This window comes from Diuraphis noxia, unplaced genomic scaffold (assembly GCF_037042655.1).
Source record: "Diuraphis noxia isolate RWA-SAM2 unplaced genomic scaffold, SU_Dnox_SAM2 contig0005, whole genome shotgun sequence".
Lineage (NCBI taxonomy): Eukaryota > Metazoa > Arthropoda > Insecta > Hemiptera > Aphididae > Diuraphis > Diuraphis noxia.
Window position 1 is genome coordinate 35,522,770 of NW_028301715.1, and position 22,941 is coordinate 35,545,710.

General features: G+C 28.8%; 1 pseudogene; it reads right to left on the bottom strand.

The window, feature by feature from the left end:
• Positions 1-2,866: 2,866 nt before the first annotated feature.
• The window catches only part of LOC149055238 (uncharacterized), a 429,976-nt pseudogene continuing 409,901 nt past the window's right edge, over positions 2,867-22,941 (bottom strand).

Consider the following 22,941-nt stretch of genomic DNA (forward strand, 5'->3'; position numbering starts at 1 on the left):
GCGCCAATACCCCCTTTCCATTTTTATTTTCAAAATATATTTTTAGTTTATATTTGAGGACACAATTTTTAAACATTTTTAGCCACATGCCACTAAATAAACATAATTTTATCATGATTTAATTATCCTACATATATTATTTCATTACTTTTTCCTGAGAATACATAGTGCAGTCATCATTGTGTATTCTAAGTTCAAATTTTTTCCAAATCTCAATTTTGATCCTTAAAAATCATTTGCCTGCGGGCGCCAATACCCCCTTTCCATTTTTATTTTCAAAATATATCTCTAGTTTATTTTTGTAGACACAATTTTTAAACTTAAGTAACCCTCATCCAACTAAATAAACATAATTTTATCATGATTTCATTATCTTTCGTTAATTTTTCTTGAGAATATATAGTGCAGTCTTCATTGTGTATTCTAAGTTCAAATTTTTTCCAAATCTCAATTTTGATCCTTAAAAATCATTTGCCTGCGGGCGCCAATACCCCCTTTCCATTTTTATTTTCAAAATATATTTTTAGTTTATATTTGAGGACACAATTTTTAAACATTTTTAGCCACATGCCACTAAATAAACATAATTTTATCATGATTTAATTATCCTACATATATTATTTCATTACTTTTTCCTGAGAATACATAGTGCAGTCATCATTGTGTATTCTAAGTTCAAATTTTTTCCAAATCTCAATTTTGATCCTTAAAAATCATTTGCCTGCGGGCGCCAATACCCCCTTTCCATTTTTATTTTCAAAATATATCTCTAGTTTATTTTTGTAGACACAATTTTTAAACTTAAGTAACCCTCATCCAACTAAATAAACATAATTTTATCATGATTTCATTATCTTTCGTTAATTTTTCTTGAGAATATATTGTGCAGTCTTCATTGTGTATTCTAAGTTCAAATTTTTTCCAAATTTCTTTTTTGATCCTTAAAAATCATTTGCCTGCGAGCGCCAATACCCCCTTTCCATTTTCATTTTCAAAATATAGCACTTGTATATTTTTGTAAACACAATTTTTAATCTTTATTAACCACTTGCCCCAAAAACACATAATTTAATTATCATTCATTAATTTTTCTTGAGAATACATTGTGCAGTCTTCATTGTTTATTCTAAGTTCAATTTTTTTCCATATTCCTTTTTTGATTCTTAAAAATCATTTGCCCGCGGGCGCTAATACCCCCTTTCCATTTTTATTTTCAAAATATAGCTATAGTATCTTTTTGTGTGACACAACTTTTAAACTTTATTATACACTTGCCCCAAAAACACATAATTTAATCATGATTTAATTACCCATCATATATTATTTCATTAATTTTTCCTGAGAATACATAGTGCAGTCATCATTGTGTATTCTACGTTCAAATTTTTTTCCAAATTTCAATTTTGATCCTTAAAAATCATTTGCCTGCGGGCGCCAATACCCCCTTTCCATTTTTATTTTAAAAATATGTTTCTAGTTTATGTTTGTGGACACAATGTTTAAACTTTATAAGCCATGTGCCACTAAAAAAAAAAAATTTCATAATGATTTAATTACAATTTCTATATTACTAGCTGAACCCGTGCACTTCGTAGCCCGTTAAAAATCCTACCTCTCGAATGTCTCAAACTGTTAATTAAATTCGTTGCTTGTGATAATGCTAGCAGTATTTTTTTATACATATAGATAGATAATGGTTAAAATATGCTAAGTTATAAACTTACAATTATAATCAATTTAGTTTATCATTATGTAAATTTATTCGTTTTATCGAGAAAAGTCTGACAATTTAAATATTCAATAGAATAATATTTAAGTCTGTCACTTTTTAACTCAGCCAAACTTATCCCCATAGGTCTAATATATCTTTGTACAAAATTTCGTCGAAATTGGTTCATCCGTTTAGGAACGCATAAAGGACAATCATACAGAAATCCATTTTGATATATATAGATGATACTAATAAGTACTTAATTATAGTTTATAATCATTGCATTTTTTTTTTTTTAATAAACAATTTTAAATATTGTTATGTATATAATATACTCTGGTCCTTTTTAATTTGGAATTTTTAGGCTTAGGACTTTTTCACTCCGACTCATTTTACCACGATTTGATTAATATGTTACATGGCGATCTAATATTTAACTCGCCACATGGGCTATGAATAAAGTGACCAGACGTCCCGATTTTGGCGGGACAGTACCTACCGATTTTCAAGTTGGTGTCCTGCTAAATATTATTATGATAAAAGCGGGACAGTAAACTGTACCGACTTATACTTTTCGTCCCGCTTTTTCCCGATTCCAAATAATAGTTAATTGACTTATTTTCAGTGAAAATTTTTCACTTATTATGGCGAGTATGTCGTTTATTTTATGTTCCATCAGATCATAATATAAGATTATTTTGGACAGTTCTTACTATCTATACTATGCATAGTAACTATATGGCTATATAGTATTATATTATATTATAGCTAATGGGTTAGGTGACAACCGTGCTTGTTATCACAGAACATTGTTTTTTTTTTTTTTTTTATTACTTATTTTATTATATAATATTATTATTTAACTATAAAATTATGTTTTTTTTTTAAAAATCTTTTTTTAAATTTTAGCCTCTATAGTTCCTTTTGAATACTTGTCCCGCTTTTATAGAATTATTATCTGGTCACTTTAGCCATGATCAGATTCTTGCATACTATTTCATAAAGTATAAGATCTCTGTCTTTGTTCGGTTTCTCGGCAGAAATAATTTTATCAATTTCATCTGGCTGAATTTTCGTTTGTAACCACAAAAGAATGTGGCAGTGTGGCAACACCACTGTAAACATAACAATTTACATCTCCGAAAATACATTTATTTATATGCATGTATTTTTTAATACATGCATAAAATTTTTTAGTTTGAGATGAAAATCTCTAGAGATTATATCGTGTCTATCAAACGACTTTTGGTCTTGAAATAATTTATTTTTTATTTCCGACCATTCCGGGTTGCATGAGAAAGTAATAAATAAATCTGGACGGCCAAATTTACGAGCATAAGTTATGGCATCCTGATTTTTTTCATGCATGTAACGTGGGGAGCCAGTTATTTTCCTCCAAAAGAGGAGGGAAGAATTACTTGTTGCCTCACGTTATTAGCATTAATATTTGCATCATTGTTAACATCATCTCGGAGATGAACATAATCATCCGCACGTAGTTGTTTTTGATGGTGACGAAAGGGTAGTCCTTCAGAAATCATTTTTGCAAACATATCTATGGCGAATTGGCTGAATAATGTTTTGTAATAATGTTCGAATTGATATTTGATCCGACTCTGGCATAAAATATATTTGTAAAAATTTAGCATTATTTCTAATTTTGGGTAATAAACTATCTATTAAATGATGCACTTGACCCTGAATTTTAAAAGTGGGCATGAAGTTCCCTTCAGCTATTTCGTTTGCTCCAAACGATGTCATTTGAAACAGAGTATTATACCGTTTAAAATTATCAAGGAAATTTTTTGATAGAGGGTGAGAATTATCAATTAAACTTTTAATTAAGTCTGGAAGATCCTCAAATTGGTGTAAAACAACTTTACCGTCAGCGCAGCAAAGTCCATGGGTTTCATCTTTCCATTTTTTTGCATGGCACTTAAGACATAATATAGTCATTGGTTCTATTTGAAGCGCTTTAATATTTAAATAATCAATCTTGGATTGATAATTAAACGCTGATTTCATACTCAAGCGTTACGTTGCTCCTGTGCAAGTGTTTGAGAACGTACTGGTATCTTGTTGAATTCTGTTATATATTCGAGTTGCATTGGCAGTTCTTCTTCCAATGCGTACTCTTGACGCTCTTGGCATGATAAGTAAAAATAAGTATATTTTATCAAACTAAGCACAAACTATTTAACAAAAAGATTTATGGAACGTTTGTAATAATAATAATATGAAAAAAAAAAACAAACATAATATTCGGTTTCTATGAATCAGTAACCAACAGTAACTATATGTCATACAATAAGTTTACCATATGTTTCCATTTTATATAAGAACAAATCATCATCTTTGGATCTGCAACCTATAGAACCATAACAACTAAAAATATTTAGTATATATTTTGGCCGAAAGAGGGCGCCACTACTGTGATTCTGTTTTTGATTTTTTATGAACTTTATACTTTTTTTTACTGACAAAGGTGGTACTAAAACCTTCAACAGAGTGTGGGGTTTCAGCCAAAAAAAATTTCAGCCAAATCGGTTCAGTAGTTTTCTCGGTTAGCGCGGTCTAAGAAAACCCCTTACAATTTTATATAATAGTATAGACTTCATTAATTTTTCTTGATTATTCATTGTGAAGTCTTTATTGTCTATTCCAAGACAATAATTTTTTCCAAACTTCTTTTTTGATCCTTAAAAATCATTTGCCTGCGGGTGCCAATACCCCCTTTCCAATTTTATATTCAAAATATATCTCTAGTTTATTTTTGTAGACACAATTTTTAAACTTTATTAGCCTCATCCAATTAAATAAACATAATTTTATCATGATTTACTTATCTTTCTTTAATTTTTCTTGAGAATATATAGTGCAGTCTTCATTGTGTATTCTAAGTTCAAATTTTTTTCCAAATCTCAATTTTGATCCTTAAAAATCATTTGCCTGCGGGCGCCAATACCCCCTTTCCATTTTTATTTTAAAAATATATTTTTAGTTTATATTTGAGGACACAATTTTTAAACATTTTTAGCTACATGCCACTAAATAAACATAATTTTATCATGATTTAATTATCCTTCTTATATTATTTAATTAATTTTTCTTGAGAATACATAGTGCAGTCTCCATTATCTATTCCAAGACAATAATTTATTCCGAACTTCTTTTTTGATCCTTAAAAATCATTTGCCTGCGGGCGCCAATATCTCCTTTCCATTTTTATTTTCAAAATATATCTCTAGTTTATTTTTGTGGACACAATTTTTAAACTTTATTAGCCTCATCCCACTAAAAAAACATATTTTTAACATGATTTAATTATCTTTCTTTAATTTTTCTTGAGAATATATAGTGCAGTCTTCATTGTGTATTCTAAGTTCAAATTTTTTTCCAAATTTCAATTTTGATCCTTAAAAATCATTTGCCTGCGGGCGCCAATACCCCCTTTCCATTTTTATTTTCGAAATATATCTCTAGTTTATTTTTGTAGACACAATTTTTAAACTTTATTAGCCTCATCCAACTAAATAAACATAATTTTATCATGATTTAATTATCCTTCATATATTATTTCATTAGTTTTGCTTGAGAATACACATAGTGCAGTCTTCATTGTCTATTTCAAGTCTATAATTTTATCCAATTTTCTTTTTTGATTCTTAAACATCATTTGCCTGCGGCGCCAATACCCACTTTCCTATTTTATTTTCAAAATATAGTTTTGTATATTTTTGTAAACACAACTTTTAATCTTAATTAGCCACTTTCCACTAAATAAACATAATTTTATTATGAATTAATTATCCTTCATATATTATTTTATTAATATTTCTTGAGAATACATTTTGCCGTCTTCATTGTGTATTCCAAGACAATAATTTTTTCCAAATTTATTTTTTGATCCTTAAAAATCATTTGCCTGCGGGCGCCAATGCCCCTTTTCCATTTTTGTTTTCAAAATATATCTCTAGTTTAATTTTGTAGACACAATTTTTAAACTTCTTTAGCCACATGCCACTAAATAAACATAATTTTATCATGAATTAATTATCCTTCATATATTATTTCATTAGTTTTGCTTGAGAATACATAGTGCAGTCTTCATTGTCTATTCCGAGACAATAATTTTTTCCAATTTTCTTTTCTGATTCTTAAAAATCATTTGCCTGCGGGTGCCAATACCCCCTTTCCATTTTTATTTTCAAAATATAGCTCTAGTTTATTATTGTGGACACAATTTTAAAACTTTATTACCCACTTGCCCCAAAAAAACATAATTTAATCATGATTTAATTATCTTTCTTTTATTTTTATTGAGAATACATTGTGCAGTCTTTATTGTGTATTCAAAGTTCAAATTTTTTTCAAATTTCTTTTTTGATCCTTAAAAATCATTTGCCTGCGGGTGCCAATATCCCCTTTCCATTTTTATTTTCAAAATATAACACTTGTATATTTTTGTAAACACAACTGTTAAACTTTATTAACCACATGCCCCAAAAACACATAATTTAATCATGATTTAATTATCTTTCATTAATTTTTCTTGAGAATTCATAGTGCAGTCTTCATTATCTATTCTAAGACAATAATTTTTTCCAAAATTCTTTTTTGTTCCTTAAAAATCATTTGCCTGCGTGCGCCAATACCCCCTTTCCATTTTTATTTTCAAAATATATCTCTAGTTTATTTTTGAGGACACAACTTTTAAACTTTGTTAGCCACATGCCACTAAATAAACATAATTTTATCATGATTTAATTATCCTTCATATATTATTTCATTAATTTTTCTTGAGAATACATAGTGCAGTCTTCATTGTCTATTCCAAGACTATAATTTTTTCCAATTTGCTTTTTCGATTCTTAAAAATCATTTGCCTGCGGGCCCCAATACCCGCTTTCAATTTTTATTTTCAAATTAAAGCTGTAGTTTATTATCGTGGTATTTTCAAAAAATTTCTACTTAAGTTGTACTATTCATAGGTATTTTCATTTTTCGATCATTATTGTTTTTTTAAAATTAATATCGATAAAAATTTTTTTATTGTGTAGAAATGTGAAAAATTAATACAAATCTCTTAATATAATGTTACAATAGCAGTTGAAAAATCAATGAAATTCATTTTTTTTTTTCATAAGCATTCAAAGTTTGAATTTTGACAAAATACGTAAAAATCAAAAAAATTCGCAATTTATTTTAAGCTAGAAATTCATTAAAATTTTTCTTTTTTAATTTTAGATTTGAAATTTTAATACATTATTTCTTACATCTTTGCCAATATTTATCACAATGAAAATGTCCACTGGAATTTCAAATTACATTTTCATAAGCATTTTAATTTTTAATTTTTACATTATTGGATTTTCACTGGATTTCACATTTAGTGATTTTGTTATTATGATGTTTGTTGCGGCGCAACAATATGTATTTGAATAATAGCTGGACACACACACACAGAGCACATACCTAGTAGTTATTTTTGTAATGTTTTATTCTTGTTAATTGCATTGTGAATTATTATATAATATGTAGATAGCCGCCGCTGCCACCGTATCGGGTCGCGATTATTATTATTTAACATTTTTAAATTATCATTTATTATTATGATTAAAAATTATTATTATATAAATAAAAAAACAAAAAACGTACTTGAACTTTATGAAAATTAGACATATACAAGTATTAATTATCTCATATAATACAATATGCTATGGTTAAAAGTAAATTTGGATGGTGTGGTACGGTGGTTAGCCGCAGTTACTTGTTCTTAGGTTAACGCATCAACCGGCGTCACTAGTTCTCGGATGGGCGACCACCTGGGTTCTTAGTGACGAATCCTCGTCCTGTTTACATCATTTTTTTCAAACCAAACAGTAAAACCTGGTTATGCAGTTGACGCATTGAAAAAAAAAAATTGCCTCTGGTCTGGTATAATATAATATGCACACAATAGTCGAATGTAAGAATACTAAAAATAACAATTCTATTTAGAATGAAATAGCAAATATACACAAAAGTATATTTTGGGGACTGGTGTGTCGCGGTTGTTTGCCGTGGTTAAACATCGCCTGGCGTCAATAGCTCCTGGATGGGTGACCACCTAGGTTCTTAGTGACGAATCCTTGCCCCACTTGCTCACGTGTTTCTAAACAAACATAGTTGCCAATAGTTTTGTTAAACAAAAGCGTGTATTATGTAATATTAAAAATAATATGAACCCAATTGTACATTGTGGAAGTCTATTTAAGATATTATAGTTCATAGTTCAACTACTCTATGCCTAATAATAATTAACAATAAGTATGTAATTTGAGATATACCTATTAGATGGTTAAATTTTCATCTGGACACTTTAAGTTTATCACAAACAAAATACATATATTTCGACTTGAAAAATTACCTATCACACAGCAAAGTGTTATGTCGAAATAATAAATAATAATATTTTATTGTAGAAAATATTGTGTAAACATTTTTTGGATTATTTCATTTAAAAATATTGATAATAGTAACAATTCAACTTCTGGTGCTGAGGGTTGTTTTTTAGATGACATATAAAAATAAAATATAATTATCATCATGCCACATAACGTTTCTGTGATCAAAAAAGAATAATAACTTTAATTTTTGTGTTGTACAAGCACAGAATTTAGGTGATAACCCATTTATGTACTTGTATATTTAAAAGTTGTTTTGCTTTAATGAGAAAGTGTCTCATAAAAGTGCAAAACATAAAAAAATTATGTTTTTAAAATTATGTTTGTAATTCGGAAACAATGCATACAGATACAGATCAATATTTAATACTTATTAGTTATTATTTCTACAATTTACGTCCAATCATACTACTGAGTTTAAGTCGTATTTATTAATTAGAACTTGATGGTATGTACTATGGATGCACATTGCACCTATATTCATTACAGTTCCTCTTATGTATACGCGGTTTATGCACTCATGGTACCGAACTACTAAAATCTAGTAGACTGAAAAATATTTCTAGAGGCCCATATTTTAATAATTCAAGGTATTTCTAAGAGGTTAACAATCAATAGAACAACTTGATAAGTTAACACTTATATCGGAAACCAACTAAGGATCTTTTTATTCAAGGTGTCCTAGTTAACCATCCTTTTGTCATGCGTTACAAAAATACAATTAGTTTTTCTACAATCGTCCAGATTGTTACCTATTAAACCCAGTGTCTTAGTCAGCCTTCCCGAGGGGTATTGGGTGTATAGTACTGTATACACTTCACCTCACCAAATCCTTATCCTGGCCCTGGCACTGCCTTCCCCGCGGACATGCAGATTAATTCATATGGAGGTTGATAAGGTTATGTACCTATAGAGAATGGTATGTTGATCTCAGTTGATGATAGATGCCTATCATCACTGGTCAAGACTTTTGCATAGATTTTTTCCTTCTAACTTTCAGGGTATTCGAAATTGTAAACATAACAATCAAAGAAAATATTTAACAATTAATGAGGAAAAATTAATACAATACTTAATATTTTTAATAAATATAACACATAATTTATTATTATTTTTTTTAGCTTTAATTGTACCAAATATTTAATAATAACTTCTCACTTAATACAATTAATACCAGATTAAAATTGCTGTAATTTTTAATATGGTTATAAGACAAATTAGTGTTATACCTTCCTGTATTTCATAAAGACTAACTATATTGCCAATTACAGTAAATTATGCGTCTCCTGATCATAATTAATTCTATAATATTAATGTATACAATAGAATTTGAAATGTAACAAAAAAATGACTGCAGTCCATAATAAAGAGCCTCATTTCCTCATTTTTAAGAATTGTTTGCAATTTCAAAGAGATTTTTTAGCATTGATTCACGTTGCCTCCCAAAACAACTTTTAATTAAACAAAAATAAGTTTATTTAATAATAAAATTTATCTCAATTATAAGATTGTCAATGAATTACGATTAAATTTAATATATAACAGAGTCTAACCAAGTACTGTCAAATTCTTTGTTCTCAATGAACAAATAATTTTACATCAATTTTTTGATTTTGGAAGTTTAGAGATTGTGGATGGAAGTCATTGGTTTGGTTACAAAATGTATTTTTACATATTTTAATAATTCAGCTCTAGTTTATTTTTGTGTATACAAATTTAAACTTTATTAACTATTTGCCCTAAAAGTAATCATTAAATCAAGATATTATTACAATAAATATTTTTATTGATATATTTACCTTGAGATTACATACTGCAGTCTCTACTCTCTAGTGTGTATTCCTATATTATAACTTATTCAAATTTTCCTTTTTGCTACTTGAAAGACACTTGCCTGCGAGCACCACGCCCCCTTTTCAATTTCTTTTTTCATATTTCAATTCTAATTTATTTTTTCGTACACAAATTTAAACTATAGTTACTATTTGCCCTATAAGTAATCATTAAATCATGATCTTATCACTATTAATATTTTTATAGATATATATACCTTGAGATTACATATTGCAGACTCCAGTGTGGATTCTTATATCATAAATTTTCCAATTTTTTTTTTTTGCTACTTGAAAAACACTGGCCTGCGGGCAGTGGCGTGGCGAACATCTTTCAAACCCTAAGCAAATTATTTATATAATGACCCCCCCCCCCCATAAAGGTATAATTTTCTGTATACAAATTTTGAATTTTTGTTATAAGTCATCAATAATTTCATATAAATCATACTATAATAATTAATTATACATTAAATAGTCATAATATAATTAAAAATATTTATCAACCCGGATGATTTTTGAAGTAGTCTTTTAAGCAGTAAACATAAAATTTGCTGATATGTAAAACTATTATTAGAAAATAGATTTTATAATGCATTAATTATTAATAAAATTCAATACATAAAAAATATACTAAAAAATAGGTAGGTATATAGTAATATCATTATTTATTTACAGTATCACATTAACATTATACATAAATATATAATACATAATTATTAATATTATGTCAATGGGAATAACACATGATACACAGCGGCCACGTTACAGCTTATCGCTTTTTATCGCTAAATGCCAATAGTCGTCAAAAATTGATAGATACTGCTGCAATGAAAATGACTATAATGAGTCGGTGAATGCCGCTACCACCATGGCACCATACTACCATATTAGGTACTCCATAGCTAGCTCCCACTGCAGTGTGTACGGACCTGAATGCAGGTAAAGTTTCAGGGATCCAAGGGGTACCCACCCTCCCGGAACAATTTCTAGGGCTAAGCAATTGCATTAGGTAAACGTCGTTCACCACGCCACTGCCTGCGGGCGCCCCACCCCATTCCCTTTTTTTTTCCATTATTAAACTAATTTATTTTTTTGTACACAAATTTAAACTTTATTAACTATTCGGCCTATAAGTAATCATTAAATCATGATCTTATTACCATAAATATATATTTTTTTTATTTTTTATTGAACGTTACAGCTTCGGCAGCATAGGCCATTAGCTTTGAGTTTTATACAATTATATACTTATAAATATTTACATAGAATAGGAAGAAAAAAAAAACAGTTTATACAATATTAGTAACTTATTACTATTAATTATTTTATGCTTTTTTCTAAATTTAATGCCTTGAGGAAAGATATGATGGTTTCTGGTAGGCAGTCGGGACCGATAATTTCGTACAGGTTGGAAGGTATGTTATGCTTTTTACGTTCTTCCTCGTTGGATCTGCACTCGGTTAGGTTAGGTTAAGTTATGACGGATATCGGATATGTTCACGCGAATATACTATAATAATATGTCGCAGACGGCTCGGCGAGACTGATTCCGTTGACCTCGCGACTGCTGCAACGTATACGTGCTTGACACACTAGACATACGCACGCTCCACGACTTACGAGTACGGACGCACACGTGTAAATACGTGCGGCGGGTGGCGATGAGATTTATATTGTCGGCGGTCTTACGTCGTCGTCGTTACGAGAAATGTAACTTAAAATGAGTTTTATTATGTCGGCGGTCCGACGTCTTTGGCGTCACGAAAAAAGTAACCTATATCAATAAATTCCGAGTTACCCGTAATAAGTTGATGTGCGCGCTGAGATTAATTATGTCGGCGGTCCGACGCCTTCATTGTCATGAGAAAAGTAACGTATAAAAATTTCGAGTTACTCATAATAAGTTGATGTGCGCGCTGAGTTTAATTATGCCGTCGGTCTGACGTAGTCATGGTTTACTCGAAAATTAACATATAACAATATTTAGAGTTACTCGTAATATTACGGCGTGCGCATTGCGATTGCCGATCAATATTATCGGCGTGCCGACGTCGTCATTGTTACGAGAAAAGTAACGTACCTATAACAAACTCGAATAACTCGCAATAGAACGGCGTGCGTGTTGAGATTAATATTGTCGGCCGTCCAACTTCGTTGTCGTCACGAGAAAAGTAACGTATGTTGTATAATGCATAATAATATACAAAACATATTATAATTAAATCTATAAACCAGGTTAAGTAAACAATCATAATATGTAACAGGAAATATTAACAATAAAAATTAGTATAACTTTAAGCATATTCAGTATTTATAATGTAACTAGACATCGCTTATTTGTGTTTATCGGTGATCAGCATATACGACACGTAAAACAAATTCGAGTAACTCTCAATAGAACGGCGTAAGAGAAGTAACGTATAACAAATTCGAGTAACTCGTCGCGTGACGATGACGACGAATTCAAGAAACATTGCTGACATCATTAATAACATAGCGCACGCCATATTATTGGGTGTAACGTGAATATATTATACGTTACTATTCGTGTGACGATGATTACGTCGGACCGCTGGCAATCGAAAAAATGTGTTTTGCGTGCGACTTGTATACAAGGGCATCGAGGATACAAAAGTAGTATTATAATATATACCTAGGTATCTATGGATTTCTCTTATTGTTTAGTACAATATAATCCATGGCGATTGTCAAAGTCGTTGCGGAGGACGCAGTCTATTAAAGATTCTAACATTTCAATTAGATAGCAAAGTAGACATGAACGAAAAACGTCCTGTTTTCCGTTTAATCTTTTTTTTCATAAATCACATTATTTTTAGACTTCAATTCAGCGGTATCTGATGCGTTTTAAATTTCAGCGTCGGAGTGCATACACGTCGCGGACTCTAACAAACCCAAAAATAATTGATATTTAACGTAAGTTTGTTTTAATACCAATTCTTTTGCGGCTTAATATTATAAAAGAATTAAGGTACACGTTCGTACACTTTTAAAATGGTGATGCTTGCAAAGAGTTCTTCTCCTATGCATTTGAAACTATAAACTACAATAGGCACTAGTAATCATACTTTATATTGTGACTTTTTCAAATATAATAAAATATTCCCTTGAACCCAAAAAGTCAGACTTATTATGGCCTTTTACAATTTTTTAAGTGAATGCAAGACTGTCATATTTTAAATTATTAATGAATAATAAAATATTATTAACTGTTAGTTTTTTTGAAATTTGATTAAAATTGTTGTGTTATAATTCATAATTGTACAGGTAATATATATAAGGATAAAAATTAATCATTTAATAGTTGTAGGTATGTAATCAATATCTTTAAAAATAATTTATTACAATCACAAAATAAAAATAAAATACTACTTGTCTTTAAATCAATAATCTTCTTTTTATGTATCAAAGTAACAAATAATATGGCAAATTAAAAAATAAATATATTCTAAACTGATAATGACTATAAAATTATCAAAGGCTTTTGAACAACAAGAGTACAACACTATAAAATTATGTACGAATTTGAATAATTTATTATTATTTTAATAATATAGGTAATACTTGTTTGAAATACAATGTAAAAAAAAGTTACTCATTATAATTATCATGGCCTTATGTTTAATAATATTATGCTACCAACGGCTTTGAAAATAAATAAATAATTAGTTTAATTTTATTATATAAATTAATCACCATCTTCGTAGTTTATTATTAGTATTTATTATAAGTATTATCAATTTGAGATATTTTTAAGTTTTTATAAAAATGATAATAAGTATCTGGAATAAGTTTTGCTTTGCGCGATAAAATTAAATCTTTTTTATTTGTAAGATCCCAGGCTTTTCAATAAATGCAAATTATGTAATGTATGTTTGATAATTTAATTTTTATTTAAAACTATAATTTCTTGATAATATTTGCTTGCCCATAAGTTGTTTAAATTGTTGTAAAAACAATTTATCAGGGAATTATTTTTTAACTTTAATTAATTTAATATCTCTCTATAAAACCATTTGACCGATAGTATTTTTATTAAAGTTGTTACAAAAATCTTTACTATGACACCTTGTTCTAGTTAAAATGTCATCAAATTCTGATTTTAGACCCTTTATTCTTATAATGTTCCTGATCTTTTATTTTCCTTCCAGTCCTTGCCGGGCTTGTCTTTAATACTATCATCAAAATCGTCATTATCTAAATCTGTAAAGAGAAAACAAACTGTGTTGTAACATACAGTTTATACATATAAGCACGAGATCATTGAGATCAACATAAAATTATTATTTATTATTAGAGTCAGTTATTTAAGCACACTAAGTTTCCATTGGCATCTACTAGCTCAATGAAATTTTGTGAACTTTCATCTGATTTGTTTGAATGTGTCATGTGTGGTTTTCAATGGTAAATCGTATAAAAAAATATTATAATAATATAGCTTGTAAAAAATTGCAACAGTGTAGCTGCTAAGTACCTACTTACTGTTCTCATATTCATGTACTTATCACTGAAAGTGAAGTATTTAACCATCCAATATTACTTTATTTGTAATATTAAATTCTGCATTTTTAATAGCTGTTAATATTTTCATAGAACAATAACACAAATTAAAACTTATGGTTGATAAGGTTTTATACATTAGAAATGATCAGAAAATGATTAATATAATGAATTGCATTTGGTATTTATTAGGGTATATAATATTATACAAAATATATACAATAAGCCAACAACTGACATAGATTAATATATTATTACCTATTTATACATTATATTTATTATTCATATTGCTTAAAAGTTAAAGGTAAACAATTTTATAATTATTTTATATATTTCTTTTTTTTATTGAGCATATTCACGTCGACAACAAAGGCCATTAGTTAAACTTATTTACAATAATGATATAATATGTATAATATGTAGGTACTGATACAATGGCAAGTTATTTAATCAGGATAAAACATTTTTTTTTATATAAGATTGAACAATTTTGTTTTGCTTTAAAAATTAATTATGAGGCTTTTTTCATGAATAGGTTATCTTATATTATACGTAGGTACCTAATTCAATAATTTATTAAAATTGCATTTATTATTTATTTTATAAAAAAAACACAATATATCAAAAATTCATAAATAATAAATTGGAATAATATTTTTAAATTATCGAAGTAAAATAAATAAACATTAATACAAGTAATTATAATTAATCTTTACGTTATTAAAATAAAAACGAACCGGTAGGTTTCCGAGTTCTAGTAGTTAACTTGCTGTGGTTAGTGAACTAGTGAAGAAATAATAAGATCTTGAATAAAATATTTAAAACATAAATTAATACATTATAACTAAGAAGGGAAGATAAAAATTAAACATTAATCGGATTATTTTATATATATATAATACCTGTAATGCATAAAAGAAGCATATGAACATTATTCATAAACGTGAACCTCCTTGGTAATAGATGTTTTATTGAAATATTACATATCTTTGGATTTATCCTATTAGCGTAACGCCGTAACATAATACAATCTTTGGCAATTGTCTTTTCAGAATCAGAAGTAGCAGTCGATTAAAGATTCTAAAATTATAATTTCAATGAGCACTAGATCAATCATGAACTAAAAATATTCTGTATTCCGTATAATTTTAATTTCATAATTAATAATATTTTCAGACTTCAATTAAGTATCTGATGCGTTCTTACGTCGGTATCGGAGTGAATCCATACACGTCTCGGATTTCACCAAAACCCCGAAAAAGAGTCGATGTTTGAGGTAAGTTTATTTTCATATTCTTATGACGCTTGAATCTTATGTTAGGCTTTAAATAAATATTTAACGTTACGAAAAATATATTCCCAAGTTCCAAGTATCGTTGACGCATATTTTATTTCTAAGAGCGAAATTATGAAATACGCGAGATCGATTAACGCACTGCGTCGTTTTTCAGGTTGCCAGACGTATAATAATTATAAATTTATTACCTAGGTATGTGTTTGTAATCGACATTTTTCAATTTTTGTTTAGTTAGTTTAGTTAATTGTAATATCCGATTTAACTGATAACCCAGTCTCCAAAACTCATAAGGAGCAATTTTAATTCGTAAATGGTAATTTGTTCCAAATCCAACGTTAGAAGTCAGGAATTTAGAATCAAATATATTTTATTTTGATAAATTATGCATATTATAGATATTTATAGTTATTCATAACCTTTATTCTTTATCTTATATATAATATCATAGGTACTTATTAAGTTATTACATTGTAGGTACACCTAAAAAGCCCTATGACCTAAAGACTAAAAGATTATCTGTAATGTATTTATCTGTAATGATAAAAAAAAAGAGGGTAAGTGGATGTCGCTCTGCTGTACAGGTTAGGGGGTGAGGTGGACCTCTTACAAGGGTAGGTTAAATTTGAATTCAATGATAGGTATCATTGTATACGAAAAACGATTCTGAACGGAGATGATTTGTCAGTCTAGGATATATTATATTTAAATATTATCATATATTCTATTTTGATACAAATATTTTATTTTTCAACGAAGACGCGTTTTACATAAGGCATGGTTAATCAATTTTTCAAAAACATTGCATGTAGTTATCATCATAATTCATAATACCTTGTATTATCATAGATATACATATACCTGGTTTGAGGATAAATCGTTATCATTACGCGATTTCATACAAATTTAAAACTCAAACGCTCAAAACATTTTTCATATGATGACGCATCAAATTTTCTCTATAGCTATTTGAAGCAAAACTTATGGAAAACTTAGTGTTAAATTTTATAACCTTAGATATAAATACAAACAATATTATGAATTTTGAACTACAAAATAATTTGCAAATATTCACGGTTTTGACGAATTTTCGTCAATATTTGAAATTCAAATGCTAATAAAAATTTAATTTGAATTTCTGGAAGACATTTCTTTTGTGATAAAGATTGGCAAATTTGTAAGGAATCTTGTATTAGATTTTCAAATCTTAGATTTAAAAAGAAAATTTTTATGAATTTCTAGCTTAAAACAATTTGTGAATTTTTGTGATTTTTAAGTATTTTGTTAAAATTAAAAATTTGAATGCTCATAAAAAAATGTTGACTATTAATTTATTTTATTTTTCAATAAATTTTTAAGATTTTCTACCCAAAATATAAATTTTTATCGATATTAATTTAAACAAAACTAATAATGATCGAAAATTGCATATACCTATGAATAGTTCAACTTAGGTCAAACATTTTTGAAAATTTCATGGTGGATAGAACATACTTATATAAACATTCAGTGAAAATTTCATGTATCAATGGTCATTTGTTTTAAAGATACATCACAAATCAAAATCGATTTTGTCGAAAACTGATTGTGCGTAAAATTTCCTGTTTTTCCCTTAATTTTTAGTTTGTTTACCCCGATTATTTAGAAAATATATTAAGACTACCTTTGACCACCAATGTACCAACTAGATTCACTTTCTGGTCGAATAAAGTACTGAAGTAAAAAATCAAAGCACTTTTACTGCCCCAAAACGTGATGACAGACACAAAAAAATAAATATATACATGGTTTTGACGAATTTTTGTCAATTTTTGAACTTCGAATATTGATAAAAAAAAATTGTGCCTAGGTATTCTTATAATTTTTTAATCACTATAAGAATAACCTATGAGAAAATTTTTATTAAAATTTCAAGTATTTTGAAAGGGCCAAAAAAATTTTATCAACACTTCAAAAAAAAATTGCAGTTGTCTATAAATAACTCAATTGAAAATCAAACTGTATATAGATATCACTAACACAAACATTTGGTGAAAATTCCAAGTATTTACAGTGATTAGTTTTTGAATTACAACTATATAAAAAAATCGATTTAGTCTACAACTGGTTTTGCGTAGAAATTCCCGTTTTTCCGTCACTATTTTTTGTTTTTCTCGATTTTTTTGCAAACTGTTGGAAAATGCTTACTTTTGATCTCTATAATGCACCAAGGATATTCACTTTTACATCGGAAACCACCCCTAACGTTTGAAGTTGAAGCATTATTTCGACTAGTTATGCTGTACAGACACACACACAAAAAAAAAAAAAACACCTAAAATGAATAGGTCAGAAATTATTGTTGAATATTTTATTGAAATTTCAGAGATGGTATTCGTCAGTGAAGATTTGCCAACTAAATATCATATTCGGTGTGAAGCCTGTGTGAAATGTATTAACAATGTTTCGAAGATGAAGTTTTATAGTAGATTCAGATATTGGGTAAGTAATTTTCTATTTTCAGTAGGTTTAATTTGATTTTATTAATTAATTAATTGATCAGGGGAAGATTACTTGCAATTTTTAAATATTCGTTTTGTAACCACTGGTATAACACTATTCAAGTTATCAATAAAATGGTGAAAAAAATTAGGATATTGATCAGGTATAATAATATTTAAAATTTTTTTTTTTTAATAATTTCCTCAATGATATTTAAATATTTTCACAAATTATCAGGTACGATGACCTGTAGGTACTATAGGGACTGGGAGTGTGAGAGTGGGGGGAGGGAAGGATTAAGAGATAGGTGTGAGAGTGAGAGAGAGAGAGAGTGAGAGAGAGAGAGAGAGAGAGAGAGAGAGAGAGAGAGAGAGAGAGAGAGAGTGAGAAGGAGCGTAGAGTGATGGTAGTGAAGCAGAAGAAAAATCGAGAGAAAAAGGGTGAGAAAGAAAAGAAGGGATAGTAAGAGAGATAGGTAGTGTGAGGTAAGGTTAGATCAGGTTAGGTTAGGTTAGGGAAGGTAGGTACTATAGTGACTTGTAAAGAGAGGGCGAGAGAAGGATAGTATGAGAGGGAGTGAGAGAGGTAGAGAGGATGAAGGATAAGGAGATAAAGGAATGAGAGGGTGAAAGTGTGAGAAAAACGGGTAGAGGGGGAATATAAGACGAATTAGTGTGAGAGAGATAGGTGAGGGTGATGGTGTGAAAGTGATAGGATGAGAGAGAGGTAGTGTCAAAGGGTGACGATAAGGTTAGGTGGGGGAACAGAACAAAAAGAGAGAGAGAATTGTGAGAGGTTGTGAGAGACAGTTAGATAGGTGAAGGGGAGGGTTGTGATTTGGATAGGGTGAAAGAGGGGTAGTGGCAGAGAGAGAGGATTAGGTTAGGTGGGGGTAAGGGGAATAGTTAGGTAGAATAGTTATGTTAACAATTCTGAATATGTAGGAAAGGATCTTAAATTGCAAAGGTCACTCGACCCTTTGAGTGATACTACCAGGTTAGGTAAGGTTTACAACCTTCGACTATGGGATAGAATAAAAAGAGAAGGTTGGTTAGGCCGATTAAGAGGATGTCAGTGGAATTTTTTTTCTCCGACTCATGCGCAATATATCAAATTTTTTGTTCACAATAATCTTAATAATTTCTAAAATTAGAGAAAAATTAATGGTTAGATTTGTATCTAGGGCATATCATAGGCTTATTATACTTTAACTATTATTAAGTGAGTTATGAGTATTTTAAAGTAATCATAACTCGTTTCAAATATAGCCTATAAGATGCTCTAGGTATTAATAATAAGTATCTTAAAATTTTAAAAGAGGCCATTTCACTCTAATTTTAGAAATTATTATGATCACAGTGAACGTAATATTTGCTATGTTGTGCGTGGGTTAGAGAGAAAAAAAGAAATGCACTGACATCTTCTTAAGTGTTATTAAGTCAAAAAAGCTCTTGATTGTTGATTGTTTACATTATTATAAGTCTTGTAAAAAGTATGACTTTGTCATTACATATTTTGTTAAAATATCACATCAATCAAATAAATATTATCTTTAAAATAACAAATTTTGTTTTTATATACAAATTTACAATTTTTATTAAATATATTATAGTCTTATTATGAAAAGTATTGTGATGCTCAATAAAAAAAAGTAATTAAGTTGTTGCTTGATAAGTAAAAACATTTAAATATTATAAATTCTCATTCTAAAAATATTCATCTTATTAGGACTTCAATTTCAAAATAAAATATTTGTATACTTTTGTTTTATATTACTTTACTATTTACGATTTTGTACTATGATAGTGAAAAAAAAAAATTTAAAGTAGGCATGATTGGAAGTAAATGTTATAAAACTGTAGAGCTAGGACTTTTATGTACTTACTAAAAATTAATTAAATATACGCAGTTAAATATGCCTTAAAAAAAATTACATTATTTTATTACACTATAAAAATTACTTAATTAAATATTTTATGCATTTATCATATGTTTATATATTACCGAATGTCCCACAAAACAGGGTAGGTACACTTTATCACTCATTACCCTTTAATTATACCCTGTAATCAATCGTAAATTCCTATATGACTTAAAATTCTTTTAACTCATATATTTAAGTGGTATCCATACAACTTGGTTTTGTTGATTTTGTGATTGGCGTAGAACTTCTACTTTTTGGTTCCCGTGGGTATTTTTTTTTTTGAAAATTTGTTGTTTAATTTGTGCCCTTTTTTACTATTTGTGGAATTTCATTCCTTATTTCGTTTAGTTTCTTCTATTAATTTTTATATGTTGTAAGGCAAGTTTTTTCAGGTATTAGTATAATATCTATTGGAAAATAAGGTTCAAAATCATGCATTAGGAAAAAAAAAAAGCTATAATTGGTATAATATGATGTGCATTGTTGATAATATAATATGTTATTTATTATGACAAATGTTCGTGATTTTTTTATTTATATTTTCTTAGGGTTCATTAATCGCTTTTGTTGTACATGCAAAATTGATCTTTGGAATTTGATGGATTTATGTCGTACATTCGTACCTAATTAAGTGATTTGTCGATTCCAATGTTTTTATCGTTTGTATTTATGTTATTGTATTATAGCTCGTCTGATACTCTGTTTTCTTAACCATTTTTATATGATATATCAAAGGTGATATCTTATAGTTCGATATTATTTTTGAAAAAGAAACATTTGTTTGATATTATTGAAAAATTTATTTTGCCCATGATTATGAACACTTATGTTAAGTAAGCTTTGTTGCTTGTTTCAGTTATTCGATCATTGTTGTTATCTCTAGACATTTATTTTTTTATCATTATTTTTTTTTCTTTTGTATTTAAATCAGAATTATTTGTTAAAAGTGGGCTATGAATTATATTCCCGATAATCTGCTATGGATTATGTTTTATTTATTTTTAGTCATCGTTTGGACTATTTATTTTAATTTTATTTGAATCTAAATTCTAAACATCTCTGTGTTTAATTCTTTTATGTTAATCTTCTTTGGATTATATATTATTTACTATTATTCAACGCTTTGACTATAATTTTAATTTTATTTGTTATTATATTAATATATTTTTTTGATCTTTATTTATTTTAGTCATCATTTGGACTATAATATAGTTATAATATATTTTTATTTTATTTGAATCTATATAAACATCTGTGTGTTTAATTCATTTATAAAAAAATGTTTTAATCTTCTTTGGGTTATATTTTATTTATTATTAGTCATCATTTGGACTATAATATAGTTATAATATATTGTTATTTTATTTAAATCTTAACAACTCAGTGTTTAAATCTTTTATAAAAAATGTGTTAGACATTTCTGGATTTTATTTTTTTATTTTTTTCATTATTAGTCATTGTTTGGACTATAATTTTAATTTTCTTTGAATCTTAACAACTCTGTGTTTAAATCGTTTATTTTTTTATTTTTTTATTTTTTTTTATTCGTGTCAGGCGCATAGTGTAACAGTAATAATAATAATGATATAAGTTATATAGCATAAAATAAATAAATAAATAAATAAAATAAACTTTAAAATAAACATTCACAATATTAATAAATAAGGTAAAATAGAAAGGTACGTTACTGATGGATTTATATTATTTCTGCCCAGATGCGGGCTACGTTAATTCCTTGGCTTGTGCCTTTGTGAATGTCTTCTGTGGTGCAGGTTTGGGAGCAAGCTGTGCATGTGATAATGTGTTGCATTGTCTGTACTTCTCCACATATGCACAAGGTGTCTGTGCTATCTAGCAATCCCCATTTTATTAGATTGTCTTTCGTTCGTCCAATTCCTGTCCTGAGTCTGTTTAGTGTTCGCCAAACCGGCCATGTTTCATTATGACCAGATGGGAGCGACTCGTTCGGCACCCAGCTGGAGGTACTGCTTATCTCATTTCTCCATCTGGTCGTTCTTTCTACTTTAGGATGTGTTGATGAGATGGCTTTTGTATGGTTCATGAAACTCTTCCTGGATTTAAGGCGAGGAAGTTGTGGAGTTATACCGTACATAGGGTGTCGTGGATCTGCTGTTATTTTCGTTCTCTCCCAGTCTGCTTGCGTGGATCTTCTTATTGGCGGAGGGGCTATTCCTGAAAGTATATATAATTGTTCTACCGGCGTATTTTTTAGGCAACCAGTTATGAGTCGGCAGGACTCGTTTAGTGCGACATCGACCTTTTTAGTATGTGCTGACCTACCCCATACTGGACTGGCATATTCTCCCGCTGAAAAACATAAGGCTAATGCCGTAGTTCTTAGGACGTGGGGATTACAGCCCCATGTGGAGCCACTGACCTTCCGCAATATGCCATTTCTTATCATTATTTTATGTTTGGTGTTTTCGCAATGGAATCTGTAGGTGAGAGATCGGTCTAGTGTTATTCCGAGATATTTTGGACACTGTGTATTAGTGATTTTCGTCTCATTCCAGTAAACGTTAAGGATACGGTTGGCACATCGATTCCTTAGGTGGAAAGCACATACTTGTGTTTTGCTTGGATTGGGTTTTAGGTAATTGCGTCTATAGTATTTTCCGAGAATGTCCAAAGTAGTCGATAGTTTTTCCTCTACATTTTCAAACTGATCGTGTTGTACGGTGATTGCTGTGTCGTCTGCGTAAATATAATGT